Below are 19983 nucleotides of genomic sequence, written 5' to 3'. Positions count from 1 at the left end.
CTGGTGTAAACCTACTGAAAAGATACAAAACAACACAGAGCTATGAGATTTGACTCGCAAATATATTCACCAGTCTCAGGTAAGTATCATATATTGTATGAACTTTTTTCTGATGTCATATCATCATCATATTAAGTATATTAATATTATAGATTTGTGCTAATATTTTGAGAACATCACTAAAGACCAGATACCTTTGAACAAACATTCTCTTAATGTTACTGGAAGAATACTTGTTCATAACTTTGAGAGAACCTTGCTAGAAGTTCTGAGAACATTCTGGTCCCTTGGTTGCAGCTCAAATGCAATGTTTTGGAAGTTTCCTTAATTTGTGGCATTGCAGCTGTGACTGTCGTTTTCTTTCAAAAGCATTAACTGAGCTCAGTTATGAGCTCAGTTAATGGTCATGTCGGTCATGTCGACTGCCATCTTCTCTTTACCTTTCAGCTGTAGATTTTGATCGCTCAGCACGTTAGTTGCAAAACAATAACATTGAGCACATAATGGTAAACAGAAACTCAAATGTGCTAGTTTGATGTGCGAGAATCAATGAGATTTGTTCTCATGTGTCACGGCATGGGATTGTATTTTTTTTTTCTCCCAGTATGCAGGTTTTATCTTGATCTCTGTCTTCAGTGCCTTGGTGATTCTCATTGTGGGTATTTATGACTGCTGCATTAGTAAAAAATGTGAGTGGTGTCCAAGTCAACTGTCATCATGCTGGAGACAAACAGCAGAGACACAGAGTGAGAGACAACCAAGTGGTGGAGAAGATTCTGCAGAGAGTGGTCTCTGAGATTTCACTTCACACTGAATTAGCGGGTGTATCCCTCTTTTTGAAGTACAAAATGTTTGAAAGAGGCTCATGAACACACATTACAAAAAGAGCAGTCAAAATTGTTGCTAATGTTAGCCTATCTACTAATTCTACAAATAAGAAACATAAATTAAGAAATCATGAAAAGAATTGAGATCTTTAATTTGGATTTTCATAAGCTGGCACATTAGACCCAGTATGTGCCAAAATGTCTGCCTTTCATGTTCAGTTAAAGTTCAACCAAAAATAAAATTCAGTCATCATTTAGCCTTTCTGTTTGCAAGGCACAGATATTAGTATATTAAGCACAAATGAAAGGGACAAATATTTAAGTCTCATAACATGAACTTTTGATTTTACTTATTTACTTTACAAATATGTTATCTTTCTGCTTGATGGTTTTAATTAATTGATGCTGTTTCTGTGTGCAAATAATATTAGACTTTAATATCTTTTTATTCATATGTGTGCCTGTCAGCTATTATATAATATGAGTGTACCCACATGGAAAGAACCTATATGTGGATATATGTGCATATATGAAACCTATATGCAGTGTATATGTACATATATGCTGCATATATGCACATATATGATAATATATATGCTGCATATATGCGCATATATACTGCATATATGCTATATATATGCTGCATATATGCGCATATATACTGCATATATGCTATATATATGCTGCATATATGCGCATATATACTGCATATATGCTATATATATGCTGCATATATGCGTATATATACTGCATATATGTGTATATATGCCACATATAGGCAAAATTGAGGTGCATATATGTGCATATACAGGAAATATAGGTCTCCTGTATTGCTTCTTCATATCCATATATATGCCCTATACATACAAGATATGTCTTCTATATAGCTAATGGCAGGATCTGGTCATTTTGTAGCTCATATCTCATTTTTGACTGTCATACATGATGCCTAGCTCATATTTTCTATTATCAAGGCAAAAACTAAGAATTAACGAAAAAAATTATGCAAGAACTTATGTATGTGCGAATGTAGCAGTTATGTATTTAGACAATTATTTTGTGATTCCACTTGCCATGACCATATTTGGGGTTTCCTGCCGCCATGCTGACTTGGGGTGTTGACGCACTTTGCTGCTTCCCAGTCTGCATGAGACATCACAGTGGTAGGTCGCACAAAGTTTTTGCGGTGATTCAATTACCCACATGGAAAAAACCTATATAAACATATATGTTTCAATATAGGTTTTGATGTAGGTTTTACATGTATGTGTCATATATAAAATTGGCCGTTTTCCTATATTATATGTACATATATGTACACATATATGTACACATATATGTACACATATGTACACATATATGTACACATATATGTACACATATATATATATATATATATATATATATATATATATATATATATACACATATATGTACATATATGTACACATAATATAGGAAAACGGCCAATTTTATATATGTCACATATATTAAAAACCTATATCAAACCTATATTGAAACATATATGTTTATATAGGTTTTTTCCATGTGGGACCAATTTCACGTGTTCGTGTAGCGGTGTGTTTTCTGCGTTGTGTCGTAATCAAAGACAGACTGCGAAAAATCTTGCCATCAGGTCCTCACTTTATTCTGTATAACACAAATGGCAATATATGAGGACTTGTGCAGCATACAAACAGCATGCGGCAGCAACGCACAACGCTGAGAAAGAGAGATATTAAAAGTAATTTAAGTAAAGAAAAATAATCAACGAAACATCTGAATGTACATCACAGAGGGGTTTTGGATTACAATCATACAAATATATCATGTGAATTCAGCTGTTACATGAAACATGGCCTTAATTGAATCACCGCAAAAACTTTGTGCGACCTACCGCTGTGATGTCTCATGCAGACTGGGAAGCAGCAAAGTGCGTCAACACCCCAAGTCAGCATGGCGGCAGGAAACCCCAAATATGGTCATGGCAAGTGGAATCACAAAATAATTGTCTAAATACATAACTGCTACATTCGCACATACATAAGTTCTTGCATAATTTTTTTCGTTAATTCTTAGTTTTTGCCTTGATAATAGAAAATATGAGCTAGGCATCATGTATGACAGTCAAAAATGAGATATGAGCTACAAAATGACCAGATCCTGCCATTAGCTATATAGAAGACATATCTTGTATGTATAGGGCATATATATGGATATGAAGAAGCAATACAGGAGACCTATATTTCCTGTATATGCACATATATGCACCTCAATTTTGCCTATATGTGGCATATATACACATATATGCAGTATATATGCGCATATATGCAGCATATATATAGCATATATGCAGTATATATGCGCATATATGCAGCATATATATTATCATATATGTGCATATATGCAGCATATATGTACATATACACTGCATATAGGTTTCATATATGCGCATATATCCACATATAGGTTCTTTCCATGTGGGTAAGGCCATGTTTCATGTAACAGCTGAATTCACATGATATATTTGTATGATTGTAATCCAAAACCCCTCTGTGATGTACATTCAGATGTTTTGTTGATTATTTTTCTTTACTTAAGTTACTTTTAATATCTCTCTTTCTCAGCGTTGTGCGTTGCTGCCGCATGCTGTTTGTATGCTGCACAAGTCCTCATATATTGCCATTTGTGTTATACAGAATAAAGTGAGGACCTGATGGCAAGATTTTTTGCAGTCTGTCTTTGATTACGACACAACGCAGAAAACACACCGCTACACGAACACGTGAAATTGGTCCCACATGGAAAAACCTATATAAACATATATGTTTCAATATAGGTTTGATATAGGTTTTTAATATATGTGACATATATAAAATTGGCCGTTTTCCTATATTATGTGTACATATATGTGTGCATATGTGTATGGCAAGCCGTTTTGACTTTTATTCATTCTCAGGATATTAATTCTTGATATCAACAATTCAGTTTTCACTAGTTAAAATGCTAATTCTTGATATCAGGAATTACATTTCCACTAGTAACAATGGCAATTTTTGATATCAAGAATTACATTTCCACTAGTAACAAGGTTAATTTTTGATATCAACAATTCAATTTTCACTAGTTAAAATGCTTATTTTTGATATCAAGAATTTTTTTCCACTAGTAAAAACTAGAATTCTTGATATCAGCAATTTATATTCTGGGAAAGGCAATAGGCAAGCCGTTTTGACTTTTAATCATTCCCAGGATATGAAATTTTGATATCAACAATTAAGTTTTCACTAGTTAAAATGTTAATTCTTGATATCTGGAATTACATTTCTACTAGTAACAATGACAATTGTTGATATCAACATTTGAATTTCCACTAGTAAAAATGTTAATGCTTGATATCAACAATGATGTCATTACTCGCAGAAATATGTATTCTTGATATCAACATTTGAATTTCCACTAGTAAAAACTATAATTCTTGATATCTGTAATTGTATTTTCACTAGTGAAATGTCACCATAGGCTGCCATTCAAATTCAATTGTTGATATCAAGAATTGAGTTCTTACTAGTTGAAATTCCAATTTCACATATCAGAAATACAATTCTTACTAGTAAAAATGCAAATTTTTGATATCAATAATTAATTTGTCACTAGTTCAAATGTCAGTTCTTGATATCAACAATTGAATTGCTACTAGTAACAATGTTCATTTTTGATATCAATAATTTGATTGTCACTAGTGACAATGTTAGTTTCTGATATCATGAATGTGATTGTTACTAGTAAGAAAGCCATTTTACATATCTGAAATTATGTTGATATCAGAAATACATTTTCAGATATCAAAAATGAAAATTTTTACTAGTAGCAATTCAATTGTTGATATCAAGAACTGACATTTCAACTAGTGACAATTGAATTCTTGATATCAAAAATTTGCATTTTTACTAGTAACAATGTAATTATTGATATCAACAAAGACAGTTGATATCTGAAATTGCTCTTGCAACTAGTGAAAATTCAATTACTGATATCTAGAAACACAATTTTTACAGGTAAGAATAGCTAGGGTAATGAGCTAATGAATATTAATGAGATGTGGTTTTCGCATAATCCTCTGTAAGCCAAAGATGGAGGAAGAACATCTGTCCAGAGAAATGGCTCCTTTATTTTTTCGTTTAGTTAATAAAACATAAAAATTATATTATGGCTTGATTTTTTTATTTCATTTATTTATTTATTTATTTTTTTTGTTAATTGTTAGAAAAAGTAGTTTCATCCTGTTTGTTTTTATTGGCCACCGGGTCCTTCGGAGAATTAAGGGGAAAAAATGAACAAGGCATTCATGTATCATTTATTATACCATTGACATGAACATAAGAAAAATAACCTCATGTCGTTTTTCATGTTTATTTTTGTTTTCATTACACTTTCTAATGCATCAATGGACTATTTTTTTATTGTTCCATCCATGACATTTACATATGGCTCTAATACAGAATGTGTCGTCATCGTGCCCAAATTCGTGCCGGTGTTTCTCTTTGATTAAAGGCCTGTGCATTATAAAACAGTGTAATGACACGTTATTGGCTACTGAACATTTTTACTGTACATTTTGATGTATTATTATGTACACCGACACCTTCTCATATGGGATAACCTAATAATGAGCCGGAATATTTGCACTCTCTGTCCAATGGATGCGTAAATATGACATGATAGCTACACTGTAATGTGCTAATAACTTGTATTATTTTTATTTACAGTAATATGTTGTCCATTTACTTGAAGTATATGGCCACATTGGACAAGATGAATGATAAAGTCTTTTTGAACCTCTTTCCTATTCCTGTCGGCCATATTAAATATGACACTGGATAACTCGTCTGATAGTCCAGTTGCATAATATATTTGAATGAAATATTCATATGTATGTCTCTCAATTGTAGTGGGTTTGGAGTGGAAGAGACAATGATTTAATAAGAATGTAATCTTGCCCATCGGGTTGTCAGCCTGTTATTATTATTGTTGTTGTCATTGTTATTGTTGTTTTACTTTATAACTATAATGTTTACTTAAAACCTAACAACAGTATATCATAAAATAACTAATGAATGCTTTATTCGTAAACTTTTTTTTTCTGTTTTGGTAAAGTGCCTCTACTGTTCCATTACATTATCATGAAGTGTTGTTTTGGTGATTGTAGTTTACTGAGCTTTTGCCTGCAAAACGATACGGAATAGAACGGAATCGTGTATGTTATGTTAAAAGAGATTAATAAAATGGTCTCTTCATTTTAAATGTACAGCAATCATGTCTGGAAACTTGACAAATAATATTTTATTGGGGCATGTAAAAGTGAAAAAACAAAGAAAAAAAATTATTAAGAAAAAAGATTAAGGTTAAAAGATTCCTTATCGTATGGCCCCCTCTAGTGGCCAACATTAATATCACAGCCTTAATCTTCCAGGTGAAATGGCTGTTTTGAATTTGATTTTACACTCACCACCAGCATCATAAATTCATAAAACTCAGCATGTGTGGTCATTTATTGTTCTCCATGTTTACAAAGTTTTTATAAGTTTGATATACATGCGTTGGTAATGGGCTGTTCGTGCTCATACAGTAATGAAATGACAAAATATTAATTTAGCGCATTCCCAGTGTCCGTAGCTGTATCCCTTCTTGACCTTACCCTAAAATCTGTGTCTTCTGAGTTAGAAAAAAGTGCTTCAGAGAATTATTTTAAGAATGCAGTTAAGACAATTTGATGCATTCCACATAGGCCTACACAAAAAGTAATTGGCCTAAGATTCATTCTGTTTGCCCTATATAAAAATATCATTATTTTATTAATATTTTAAGCCTGTTCTCTTCTTGGACGAGTACAGTTTAAATACAGAATCCGTGGGAACAGACTACGAAGCGTGGGCATGGTTTACAAATTTGTGGGTATATGCGGATCGAAAAACCGATATGGTTTACAAATCTAAGCGCACAGATTGGATATTCCAGGGTACGTTTAATTTTGCACTAAGTGAAATAGCAATAGAATCTATTTGCACTTAGTAAAAATAGCAATAGAATTACACTAAGTGAAAACAGCACCATTTCTTATATGCTACTTACACTCAGTGAAAAAAGCTAAATATTCTATTTGCCCTATAAAAAGTATTCTCTTTGCAATAAGTGCACATAGTAGTTAGATGCTATAAATGGTGTCAGATAATATTTGTACATTAGTGTTGTTGTACATTAAACTATATGCAATAATAACAGACAGGGACATGCAGAGAGTTCCTCAGGGGCAGGGGCTCAAATGTAAAAAAGGGGCAATGTAAAATATATATATATATATATATATATATAGGTTATGGCTATATAGGTTAGGCTGCATTTATTTGATCAAAAATACAGAAAAAACAGTAATATTGTGAAATATTTTTACAGTTAAAATAATGGTTTTCTGTTTTAATATACTTCAAAATATATTGATTTATGTGAAGCAAAACTTATTTTTTAGCATCATTACTCCAGTCTTCAGTGTCACATGGTCCTTCAGAAATCATTCTAATATGATGATTTATTATCAATGTTACAGACAGTTGTGCTGCTTAATATTTTTTATAACCTGTGATACTTTTTTTCCAAGATTCTTTGATGAATAAAATGTTAGAAAAGAACAGCATAAATTATAGGAATAAATTATATTTAAAAGTTTATTAAAATAGAAAACCATCACTGTAAATTGTAATCATCTTTCACTATATTGCTGTTTTTGATCAAATAAATGCAGGAGGAGTTTATTAAGAGACTTTTTTCATAATGCTGCATAATTATCAAAAATGGTAACATAATAAAGTCCTTTCTTTTCATGTCACCATTTCACCAGCCTACACTAATAGGCCTGTAGGTGGCACTCGGGCTTCATTAACTATGATAGTTTCATAAAAGAGTAAACGGTGTATCAATATACATAAATACACTAAATGAATTGAGCGGTATACTTCCATTATTGCGAATTTTGGTGCTGCATGGTACAGTGCGTTGTAGTTTACATCCATTTTGTCAACGATGCAGTTTGACTTATAAAATGCACAAACCGCAGAAATAGGAAGTCTTTTTAATTTCTTAAGTTCGACACTTTTCGAATATCTTTATTTTTATATCTTCATTTTTATTGAAGATAAATGCCTTTCCAATCTGATGGATGGGAAAAGGAAGAAGAGCGAGTTCGGCAAAAGGCGGATTCGAACCTCTGTCAATTTGCGTCAAAACTATTTTTAACTCGCCTTACCTACACTTCGACAAGCCGTTTTGACTTTTATTCATTCCCAGGATATCAATTGTTGATATCAAGAACTGAATTGTTGATATCAGGAATTACATTTCCACTAGTAAAAACTTCATTCTTACTAGTAAGAATGAAGTTGTTACTAGTAAGAATGAAGTTGTTACTAGTAAGAATGTAGTTTTTACTAGTAAGAATGAAGTTGTTACTAGTAAGAATGTAGTTTTTACTAGTAAGAATTGTATTTCTGATATGTGAAATTGGAATTTCAACTAGTAAGAACTCAATTCTTGATATCAACAATTGAATTTGAATGGCAGCCTATGGTGACATTTCACTAGTGAAAATACAATTACAGATATCAAGAATTCTAGTTTTTACTAATGGAAATTCAAATGTTGATATCAAGAATTAACTTTGTTACTAGTGGAAATGTAATTCCTGATATCAACAACTGAATTGTTGATATCAAGAATTACATTTCCACTAGTAAAAACTTCATTCTTACTAGTAAAAACTTCATTCTTACTAGTAAAAAGTACATTCTTACTAGTAACAACTTCATTCTTACTAGTAACAACTTCATTCTTACTAGTAAAAACTACATTCTTACTAGTAAGAATGAAGTTTTTACTAGTAAGAATTAAGTTTTTACTTACTAGTAAAAACGTCATTCTTACTAGTAAGAATGAAGTTTTTACTAGTAAAAATTAAGTTTTTACTAGCAAGAATTGTATTTCTGATATGTGAAATTGCAATCATGTCATGTTCACTGTGGTTTCACAAGGACATGAGACCTGCAGGTCACAGGTGATTGCCTTAAAAAACATTGCAAACAAGTGAAATGTAAAATTTAATTAAGTGAAATTTAAATAATCTTAATTTTTACAATTCTTATGCACCCCATTAACTTATTACTATATAGATTCATACACAATATATTCAATTCTAAAACAAAACATGATCATACACACACATTGACTTTTGCACTGGTTTAATGCAATGGATTTATACATTTCTAATAAACTGCATGTCAAGCATTTCGTCTGTCCTTTCCTACATGTTCTTGTAGTCTCCGCTATGGTTTGCAGTGCTGCACGAGGATGATCCAGCTGGTCAGAGAAAGGAGTATGAATGCATGGTTTCCCCACTTACACGGAAAAGAGGAAATATGTTCTAGTGAGCAGGAGCAATCTATAGAACTAAAGATTGTGTGCCAAGTTGTGTGTTAATCATATACAGGTGTATCTGCCCTTTTTCACAACTTTTATGTTTATTGAAGGTTTATTAAAAATAAGGAGCAAGGAAAAGCTTGCAAAATACAAGGAGCAGAGACTGGCGGTGAGGGTACAGCGAGATTGCATGGAGTCTTCAGGATCTGAATCCCCTTTGTGCTTGTATTGAAAGCAAGATAAAAGGAGACAAAACAGGACAAATTAAATATAGTAGTAGTATATAATACAGTTTTGGTATTTAGTATGATTTCCCATTTAGCCTAGTATAATATATATATATATATATATATATATATATATATATATATATATATATATATATAGTGCTGCTTTTAAGCATTGTTTTTTTTTATAAACTTCCCTCTCCCCATCAATCCAAAAATCAGCCGAGCTGACACATATAGACAGTCAACAGAATCACAATGTAGTACTACGGTTGACTGTCTATATGTGTCGGCTGATTTTTGGATTGATGGGGAGAGGGAAGTTTATAAAAAACGAAAGTATACTACAGTATTTATTACAGTATCAGTTCACTATACTGCAGTATGCTGTAGCATTCATTAACAAAGTGTTGTAAATACTATAGGCTAATATAGACAGTATTCTACAATTTACTATAGTATGGTTCAAAAACACAATAGACTACTATTTACTATAGTATTTTTTTTTTTTCACCTGGGTTGTATATTTAATAAGGAATAAGGATATTCTCATTTTACCACTTTCACCCACCACAAGCCCCAAAGTTATATAATCCCGTTGAGAAGACTTTTTCTCTAATTACACGACGATGAATAAAGCTGTTTTAATCTATTATCTAATCTACTATCATATAACTTCCCCTGAAACTATTTATTTAGTGAGCAATATCAGCTATCATGCTTTAATACACAAGTTAATTTGATTCAGATGTACTGATGATATAAAATCTTATTTAAACGGCTTACCTTTTAAAAGTGCATCACAAACGGTCTGTTCTGCTGTAACTCTATGGCGCGGCTGCTACCGATGATGTAGGCCTAACCGTAAAACAAGGAAAATAAACGCCTGGTTTCAATTTTTTGGTTTTGCATTTGCATTGTATGGTCTGAAAACTGAATTGTGAAGCGTTTAATTTGCCTAAAAACCTCCTTTGCCATTGCCAGTTTGTCCACAGTTCTGAGCACGTAAAAACATCACGCTCTTATTTGAATATTAACAAGCAGTCGTCATTACTATGCACATATCCGAAAAGGAATTCATTATTATGCACATATCCTAAACGGAATTCATGATATCTGCAATAAGAATTTTTACTAGTGAAAATTTAATTTTAACATGTAAGAATTAAGTTACAGATAACAAGATGTATGTTTTTTACTAGTTGTGATTTCATTTTTGATATCATAAATGTATTTCTGCGAGTGATGACGTCATTGTTGATATCAAGAAGCGTAATTCCTGATATCAACAATCAGCATTTCCACTAGTGAAAATTGCATTTCTGATATCAAGAATTGAATTGTTGATATCAACAATTCATGTTTTTAAATGTTAAAATGGCGACAAAACCATTACAGATATCAAGAATTGAGTTCTTACTAGTTGAAATTCCAATTTCACATATCAGAAATAAATTCTTACTAGTAAAAATGCTAATTTTTGATATCATTAATTACTTTGTTACTAGTGCAAAATCTATTCTTGATATCAACAATTGAATTGCTACTAGTAACAATGTTCATTTTTGATATCAATAATGTGATTGTCACTAGTGACAATGTTAGTTTCTGATATCATGAATGTGATTGTTACTAGTAAGAAAGCCATTTTACATATCTGAAATTATGTTGATATCAGAAATACATTTTCAGATATCAAAAATGAACATTTTTACTAGTAGCAATTCAATTGTTGATATCAAGAACTGACATTTCAACTAGTGACAATTGAATTCTTGATATCAAAAATTCGCATTTTACTAGTAGCAATGTAATTATTGATATCAAAAATTACTATTTTTACTAGTAAGAACTGCATTTCTGATATGAGAAATTGGAATTTCAACTAGTAAGAACTCAATTTTTGATATCAACAATTGAATTTGAATGGCAGCCTATGGTGACATTTCACTAGTGAAAATACAATTACAGATATCAAGAATTCTAGTTTTTACTAGTGGAAATTCAAAAGTTGATATCAAGAATGAACATTGTTACTAGTGGAAATGTAATTCCTGATATCAAGAACTGAATTGTTGATATCAAGAATTAAATTGTTGATATCAAGAAGTAACATTGTTACTAGTGGAAATGTAATTCCTGATATCAAGAACTGAATTGTTGATATCAAGAATTCATATCCTGAGATGTGAATAAAAGTCAAAACGGCTTGCCATATATGTGTGCATATATGTACATATATGTACATATAATATAGGAAAACGGCCAATTTTATATATGTCACATATATGTAAAACCTATATCAAAACCTATATTGAAACATATATGTTTATATAGGTTTTTTCCATGTGGGTAAGATTGTAATTGCCAAATTTATATGGAAATGTTTATGCTACATGAAATGTAATTTTAATATTTGCAAATGTCAAATGTATTTCAGTGTGTTTTTCATATATAACATAAATTTGCCACAATTTCTCCCCTCAATGTTTTTTAGGGTTTATTTCAGCCAATTTCTGTATATACATAACTTTGACTACAAAAAAAAGTTATTTAACTGTTTCACAAACACAAATAATTTACAAACTTATTTAAATTTAAGAGTTTTCAACTCTATATTTGAAACCTACAACAAAAACACTTCTAGACTATAAACATTATAGTTACTGAGATGTAGCGTTTGAGACATCTAACCCTGCTCTCCTATTTTTCATTTTAGCCTACACAAACTTTGCATGTTATGTTTCATTTAATTTAAATTTGAATGACATTGATTATACTTTTTTTTTTTAATAGTGTAAGAATCTGTAATAATTATTTTAAACAAATAAAAATATAATTTACAAAACATCAACATCTCATACATCTCATACAAACTATTCTAAATAATTTTCAGACTTAAAAAGTTAAAAGGCAATTTATTTATAATTGTTAAAATGATGGTGATTTTGGTTTGGAATTGTATTTTTGCTGTATTGTATAATTAACTTCTTATTTAGCATTTTTGTCTTACAATTCACACCCAGCCATTTTCATTTCATGTTTAAATTTAATTTGTATGCAGATGGGTTTAATTTATTAACGTAAAGTTTTCACGCCCATGCAAAGTGGCAATGCTACTGCAACACTTGTGCGCATACGGGCTTGTGTAACCTGAAACATCTGTCTGTGATTAAATGATACTCTGTATGAAATGAGGAGGAGTCTTGTGAAAGGAATGTGCTTTCTCGGACCCGCTGTCAATCCCTCAATTCACCTCAACAGCGTGAAGCTCTGCATCCATAGGAATTAACTGAAAATGGCCAATCTGCTCCACTTTTCCCCTTTGCACAAATAGTTTCATTTTTCAATGTCTCATGGTTTGATCAATGACCTTGTAAATAGTTAATAATAAAGATGCTAAATTGTTGTATGGGATATCCTGTTACACATTGTTTGGTGAACAAATATTAATAATCTTTTCAGTTTAAAAGGTCTCAGTCCTTCAGTGAGTCTAAAGGGAAAGTGAAAGTGACATGACATGTAGCCAAGTATGGTGTCCCATATCTGAATTTGTGCTCTGCATTTTACCCATCCAAGTGCACACACTGTTCATTCACTCCCCCCACCTACATTTGCTGCTAGTACTGAGACTCAAACCTGTGACTTTCGGATTACAAGTGTGACTCTTTAATCATTTGGCCAGGTGTTTTCAAACCTTGGTCTTGGAGGACCCCCAGCGCTGCACATTTTGTCAGTGGTGTGTGTCAAATAAGGATGACATACAAAATGTGCAGGGCTAGGGGTCCTCCAGGACAGGTTTGAAAACCACTGCATTGGGCCACAAGTAAGCCAATGTGTTTCAAAGTGGCAGGTTCCACATTGTTCAAGATGGTGGTTAGTGTTAGGTTAGGGTTAGGCTGTATAGCTGTTGTTGCTCATGCTTCTGCAACGGTCAAGAGCCAAGATGAACAAGTGAAGAATAACCAAAGAAATCTATTTGGGGCTGCTTGTTGGGCCGTTTTGTAAGGGCCTTTACTCAGTTTCACCATCATCCACTTCAAGGCAAGTCTCAGACTTCATTATCACACATGGATCAAGGAACAAGAATTGGTCTTGTTCACTTTGTTAAATCTTTTGCTATTTGAGTTATTTTGAGTTATTTTTCAGCCCCCTTGTGTGAAGACTGACTCAGGTAAAGATCTGTGACTTTGAACTGGCAGTCAGCAGTTAACAAAGCTGACTTAATTCCTGTACATGTTCAGTTTACTGCGCACTAGCATGATTTTGTTCAGTAATGGTCAACTTCCAGCGGACTGACGCAAAAGACAAGTTAAGCATTAAAGGGTTACTGTAGTTCACCCAAAAATGAAAATGATGTCATTAATGACTCACCCTCATGTCATTCCACACCCGTAAGACCTTCGGTCATTTTAGATTTAGTCCGAGAGCTTTCTGTCCCTCCATTGAAAATGTATGTACGGTATACTGTCCATGTCCAGAAAGGTAATAAAAACATCATCAAAGTAGTCCATGTGACATCAGTGTGTTAGTTAGAAGTTTTTGAAGCATCGAAAATACATTTTGGTCTTAAACTGTGTTCCGAAGATGACCGGAGGTCTTACGGGTTTGGAACGTCATTAATGACATAATTTTCATTTTTGGGTGAACTAACTCTTTAACATTACAGGTTTTATTAATCGATTTTGCCCATGTAAAGTTAAATTTGTAGTGTTTTGCATCTTAACTTAAATTTGTAAATTCCCAGTTTCGTCAATTTGCATCATATTCTCCTGCGAGGTGACCTGAGGTAAAATCTATTCTATTGTTCTCTCTTACTGTTAGCAACTTTAAACATCAAACTCCTCAATAGCCTATCTCTTTTTCTAAACTTTTGTAGAGAGTTTGTTGATTTTTTCTTTAAATCGTTTCTGTTCACTTCCGGCCATCAGCATTCAAATGGCAGATCGCAGTCCGGTGTTGTGCCAGAAAAAAGAAAAAAAAAACACCCCATGCCCTACCGTGAAAAGCCAAGTGCTTCTCTGAAAGGGCTGAAACCCCAGTCGAGGGAAAAATTTTAATATAGTCTCCTTAAAACCAAACGAATAACAGCCAGCACTAATCATTATCATTCTCATTCAGATTAGTTTGCACCAATCCTGGGTTTTAGGTACCATGAAAGTAACTTGACTTTTAGCGGTGTTCATCGCCATGGTAACTTAGGCTCCACGGCTAACCTGGGGCAGGTTATGTTCTGGGTTAGAGATCTGAAACTGAAATTGGACCAATCAGATGTAAGCTACGTGATATTGACACACCCAACACAATAAAGTCACTCCCCCAGCAATTCCTCCAAATTAAAGGTCATTATATAGTAAAAACAAATAGTTAACTATGAAATTGTCTGGTTTTAATGATAATTATTTTATGATTTATATAAATGATTTGATTATATGATCTTTTTTTTTATTTTATTTTTTTATCCATTACACACACGCAAGTTTAGTTTAACGGTGCTAAAGAGGATGTTTTGTTTTATACATTTTTGCAATATTACTTGAAACAGTCTTTGCTAACTGATAAAAGACTATTTATTAGGTGCACTGAAAGGAATAATATTAATATACATCATCTGTGCACGAGGTAGGGCCTTAAAAACATCAGCCAATCGTTAATAATATAATGAATCCACTAACACGACACAGCGAATGCCGGTGGTAAACACTCGTGTTCCAATACTCGTGCACGAGTTTTGGCAGGCGTTCCCTCGAAATGAGCTGTGAAGGAGGGGGGTTGTTCTTACGCATGCGCTCATTTCAAAAACTCACTAACAGTCTTTGGTTTCTCAGTCGACGAAAAGATCCTCTTTAGCACATTTAACAGTTGTTACTAAGCAGTTAGATTCAATGAATATTAATATATATCATACAAATAAGGTGTAAATATAGTCTTTAAATATGACTACATATGACCTTGTATGTTTGAGTCTCTATAGCTATATATTATCAACTATATAAACTAATCCTATAACCCTGAGTTTGTTCAACTACCATCATGGTACAGGCCCCAGGTTAGTGAAATTCTTCCAAATATAGAAGGTAGAGACTGCAGTGCTGTTTAAATCCACTAGATGTTCTCAGTGTATTAAATTTAATTTCCTGGTTAAATATTACAGCACGTGTGATAAACATTGCATTTTTTTTCCATATTTTATGTAAAATTGACAAAATTATACACAAATTATGCTTTTTTTTGTCTTAAAAACTGAGGTACATAAGCTCAGATAAATGATCAATCAATTCCAAAAAGAAATATAAAACCTAAAAATACTGAATTGATGACAATGTGTTACATTCACGCCTTCCCAGACTCCAGATCCCAGCATCCTCCTGTTCTCCACACCTGTCTTCACTTCCCCCATCAGTCTTCCCGCCATCTCCCCGGATTCCCAGCACCTGTTGTCCTCGTCAGCACTCCCTTTAAGTTGGACTCACTCCCTCCACTCCTTGTCTGTGATATTGTTTGATAGTTGCTTGTGTTGTAGTATTCTTTTCCTTGTTATCATTAAAGCCTACTTAATTGTGGATTTCCATATTCGCCTCATCTGTACAGCAGTACCTCTAACACAATGTAGCATAATGAGAGATTTATAAGCAATTTTTTGTAATTTTTTTTTGTTATTTTTGACCATAAACAAGTGGATTATTTTTTTTTTTTTTTTTCAAATTAAAAAAAGGTTTTCATTTTAAATATTAATGCTTGTTTTCATTGACTAAAATTATATTATGTTTTTGTCATAGTATAATGGAGTAAAATAATTAAATGTAACATGATAAAACTGACTGAATATAAAGAGTATTTTCATTGAAATAAAGCATTAGAAATGTTAATCTGAGTAAAATTGTGTGGATGATGAATAGAGATGATGAATTTTAAACTAAATGCAATCTGTGTACAATTAATTACATTAATACTCAGTAGATTAGCAATCAAAGAGCATATAGCTTAAAATAACTAAAACTCACACCCTCCTTATTATCATTAAAATCCAGACTGAACTCACTTAACAGAAACACTGTTTTCACACTGATGGGAGAGAATTTGGTTCCTGAACTGTTTTTATTTAGTGTTCATTCACTGACAAAATGTTCAATACGTTACACAGGATTTAGAAACTTTTGTCTTTGAGCTCTTGACCTGCTTGGACTTAAGACTTAAGACTGATAAGACTTCAATAAGACAAGAGGACAGATGTGTTATTTCTGTGTCTTTTGTTTTATTCTTACTATAATTTACAAAAAAAAATGAAACATTAAATGTTTTAGTTACAGTCAGGGCCTAAAACAAACTTTTTGCCACACCTGCAATGGCCCCTTTTGACCTAAGACATTTTTTTTTTACTGGTCATGAAACCTTTTTGTTTGTTTTTTTTGCAAAAACAGTTATGCCATTCACAATTCCACTTTTTTTAAAGAAAAAATAAGAAAAAAATAATCAAATTACAAGCAGTAGCACAAATAAATACAGCAAAACAAAGATACAAATGAAATATACATAAGACATATACTCAATTTAGTATTCACCTGCTGTCTGTGATACAGCTCTATGGCTGTGCACTTCAAAAGTTTAAACTTCCCACACAGCGCATGTGAAATGAATTGGCAAGGCTTAAACTTTCGTGACGATGCAGCACTGGCCAGTCAACTGTCTGGAGAGTCATTCATGTTTGTTTATGTTCATAACATTGTATTGTTAGAATTCATAAAAATGTTACCGGCCAACTGGTGGATGACACAGTTTCATATACTCGCCAAAGAAATGTTTACTTTGCTTGTTCTTTCATTTTTTCCTAATTAAACAGTGCTTTACTGGAGAGTTGTTTTGTTTTTTTAGAGACAAAATGAAACAGAAACATGAACAACATTTTCCTCATGGTTTAGCACCGAACTTTAAACTGTTAACATTTTTACTTGTTTTTAATGTGTCCTTCTCATATGGCACAAAATGATAAGAGTTAACTGGCCTGAAATTATAGTATGAAATTTCAGAGCCAATTTTTTCTGTGTTGATTCCTTTGTTGTTCATTTTAGGAACAGATGAAAGAGTTGACAATTTGGCAACTGACAGATTTGCTATAGTGATTGTCACATTTAAGTATTTTTAATCATTTTATATAATTTTATGAATTCTGTAAGGCCTGCCGAATCTGCCCAACGATGGTTTTCTGCGCGTTCTGTCTTTTCAGTGTGCAAAGTATTTTTATTCCAATTAACATTTTATTATGACCTCGAATTTAGGTTAGAATGCCAATTTATTATTGACCATTTATATGATAATTTATCTAGACATCTGATTATTCTATTTAACTCTTTACTCTTATTGTACTTGTTTATTTGTTTCTTAGAGTCTCACAGAGTTCTCGCACCGGCCGTTCATTTTTATGCAGGCCCACGATCAATAACCAGAGGTTATGGCTAAAGCAATTTAACAATGCTGCTCATGTTCACTTTTATTTAATAGGTACCCACGTAGCACCATTGTCTATATAACAACTTAGTTAAAGCTCCGACAATAATCAGGGGTTATTGACAGTACTATGAGGTAATGTCGCCCCATGCTTACTAGAACCTCGATAGTATTTTATCTGGCCCTATATAGTTAATAATATAATTATATAACAACTTAATTAAAGCAGACACAATGACCAGAGGTTATTGCTAGTACGTACGTTTGTCTAGCCCTAAATATAGTGAATGCGACTGCTTAACAACTTCGTTAAAGACAAGCAGTTATTCAGAAGTCTGGAATCTCACCAGATGTGCCCCAGGCTCCATACAATCGGAAATCTTGTATGTACTTAAACCTGGTCACAGATGAGCTGCATTCTGGAGCAAACCCCATAACATATGGCTATCATAGTGTCAGTCAGAGCCGCACTAAGACATCATTTGCAGGCTCTAACCCTCCAGTCATCCCTGTAGAGTAGCATCAGAAGTAAAAATTATGCATAGGGCAGATGAAACCATCTGCATACATATCCCACTCACAGAAATGTTTCGCAGTAAACAAAGAGTAAGACAAGAAGAAGTTCCAAATGTCAGAACTCACTATAAATTAATAGATGGAGCTCCTTCAGATGCTGATATAAGGAAAAGAACATCTTACGCCATGTCATTCAACAATGATGCCGGGAATGCTGAATGGGTGTATGAGATATTAAACAGGGAAACTTCAGTTAACAATTGTGTGGTGTAAGAACCATTTGGAGATCCCTAAAGGAGGTCATCTTGCTGCTGCTGTCAATCACAGGTGGTGTTGGGAAGCCCTTAAAGACAGTAGTTTGAACAGCAACATAACACTACAGCATAAGACTTTAAACAGGGGCCTGTGGAAAATGTTGGAGAATTGGTGTTGAGATCTCAGAGATCAAACTGGGGTCTGCAATGTCCATGTGTGGACCACTTTACCAAGGTCTAATGACTAATGTGCCTTTGAGAGGGAAAGTAGTGCCAAGTGACTTCTTTAAGGTGATAATTGTGGAGAATGATGATGGGACAGTAGAAGAGCTGAAATGCTATGTGACGCCCAATACGCATCCAACGCATTCAGAGCTAAAGAATATACTGTGACAAAAATAGAAGATATTGAGAGAGTCTCTGAGCTGACCTTCATAAAACGCAGATATGTGGGACAGAGGGACAGAATAAAAAAGGCAACACTGCAGGGAGAATGTGTGAATTCAACACTACTAAGTGTTTAATATAGGAGTCAGAATAAGCTCATAACTAATAGTGATAAGATGATTATTGATAATGATGTTATCGATTATCTACATCAGACAAAGTAAATTACTGTATTACTCTGATGACTCTGAAAGGCAGAAATTTGCATTTGATCTTCCCTTATGAGTGTGTTTGGATGAACTGACCATCTGTAAATGAAAACAGGCAAAGTTAGACTAAAGCTGGGTTCACACTGTACGATTTTAGCCATGATTTGATTTGGCCACATTAGACAAATTGTGCAAATCCTAAAAGATTCCTCTGATCCTAGGCCAAAATCTGTAATCTTTGATCGCTAGTTTGACATGTTCACCTTTAGCCAATGATTAATGAGCAGTGCGATCAGATTTCACCTCGGATTAAATTCTGGCAGAGTCAGAAAATTTGAGACGCAGTCCTGCAGATTTTTAACCATCAAATCAAACATCAACAGGAGAGCAGAACCTGCTGATGCTATTAATGCGACGACAACAAACCACCACTTGCTCCACACTCATTTTTCTTTTAAAGACAATGATCAACATAAAATATTGTTTTTCTTTGCTAGCCACCATTTCAATCCTGCATGTAAGTGCAGCTCACAGTCATGAACATGTCCAATTGTAAAGCACTTTTATAAATCATACAGTGTGTGCTCGGCTTAAGCGTGCAGTTATATCACAAGAAGTTAAAAATCTTATGTGTGTGTGCAATTTAGATGTA

This window comes from Megalobrama amblycephala, unplaced genomic scaffold, assembly GCF_018812025.1.
Source record: "Megalobrama amblycephala isolate DHTTF-2021 unplaced genomic scaffold, ASM1881202v1 scaffold399, whole genome shotgun sequence".
Taxonomy (NCBI): Eukaryota; Metazoa; Chordata; class Actinopteri; order Cypriniformes; family Xenocyprididae; genus Megalobrama; species Megalobrama amblycephala.
The sequence above is the reverse complement of the archived record's forward strand: the minus strand, read 5'-3'. Positions refer to the sequence as shown.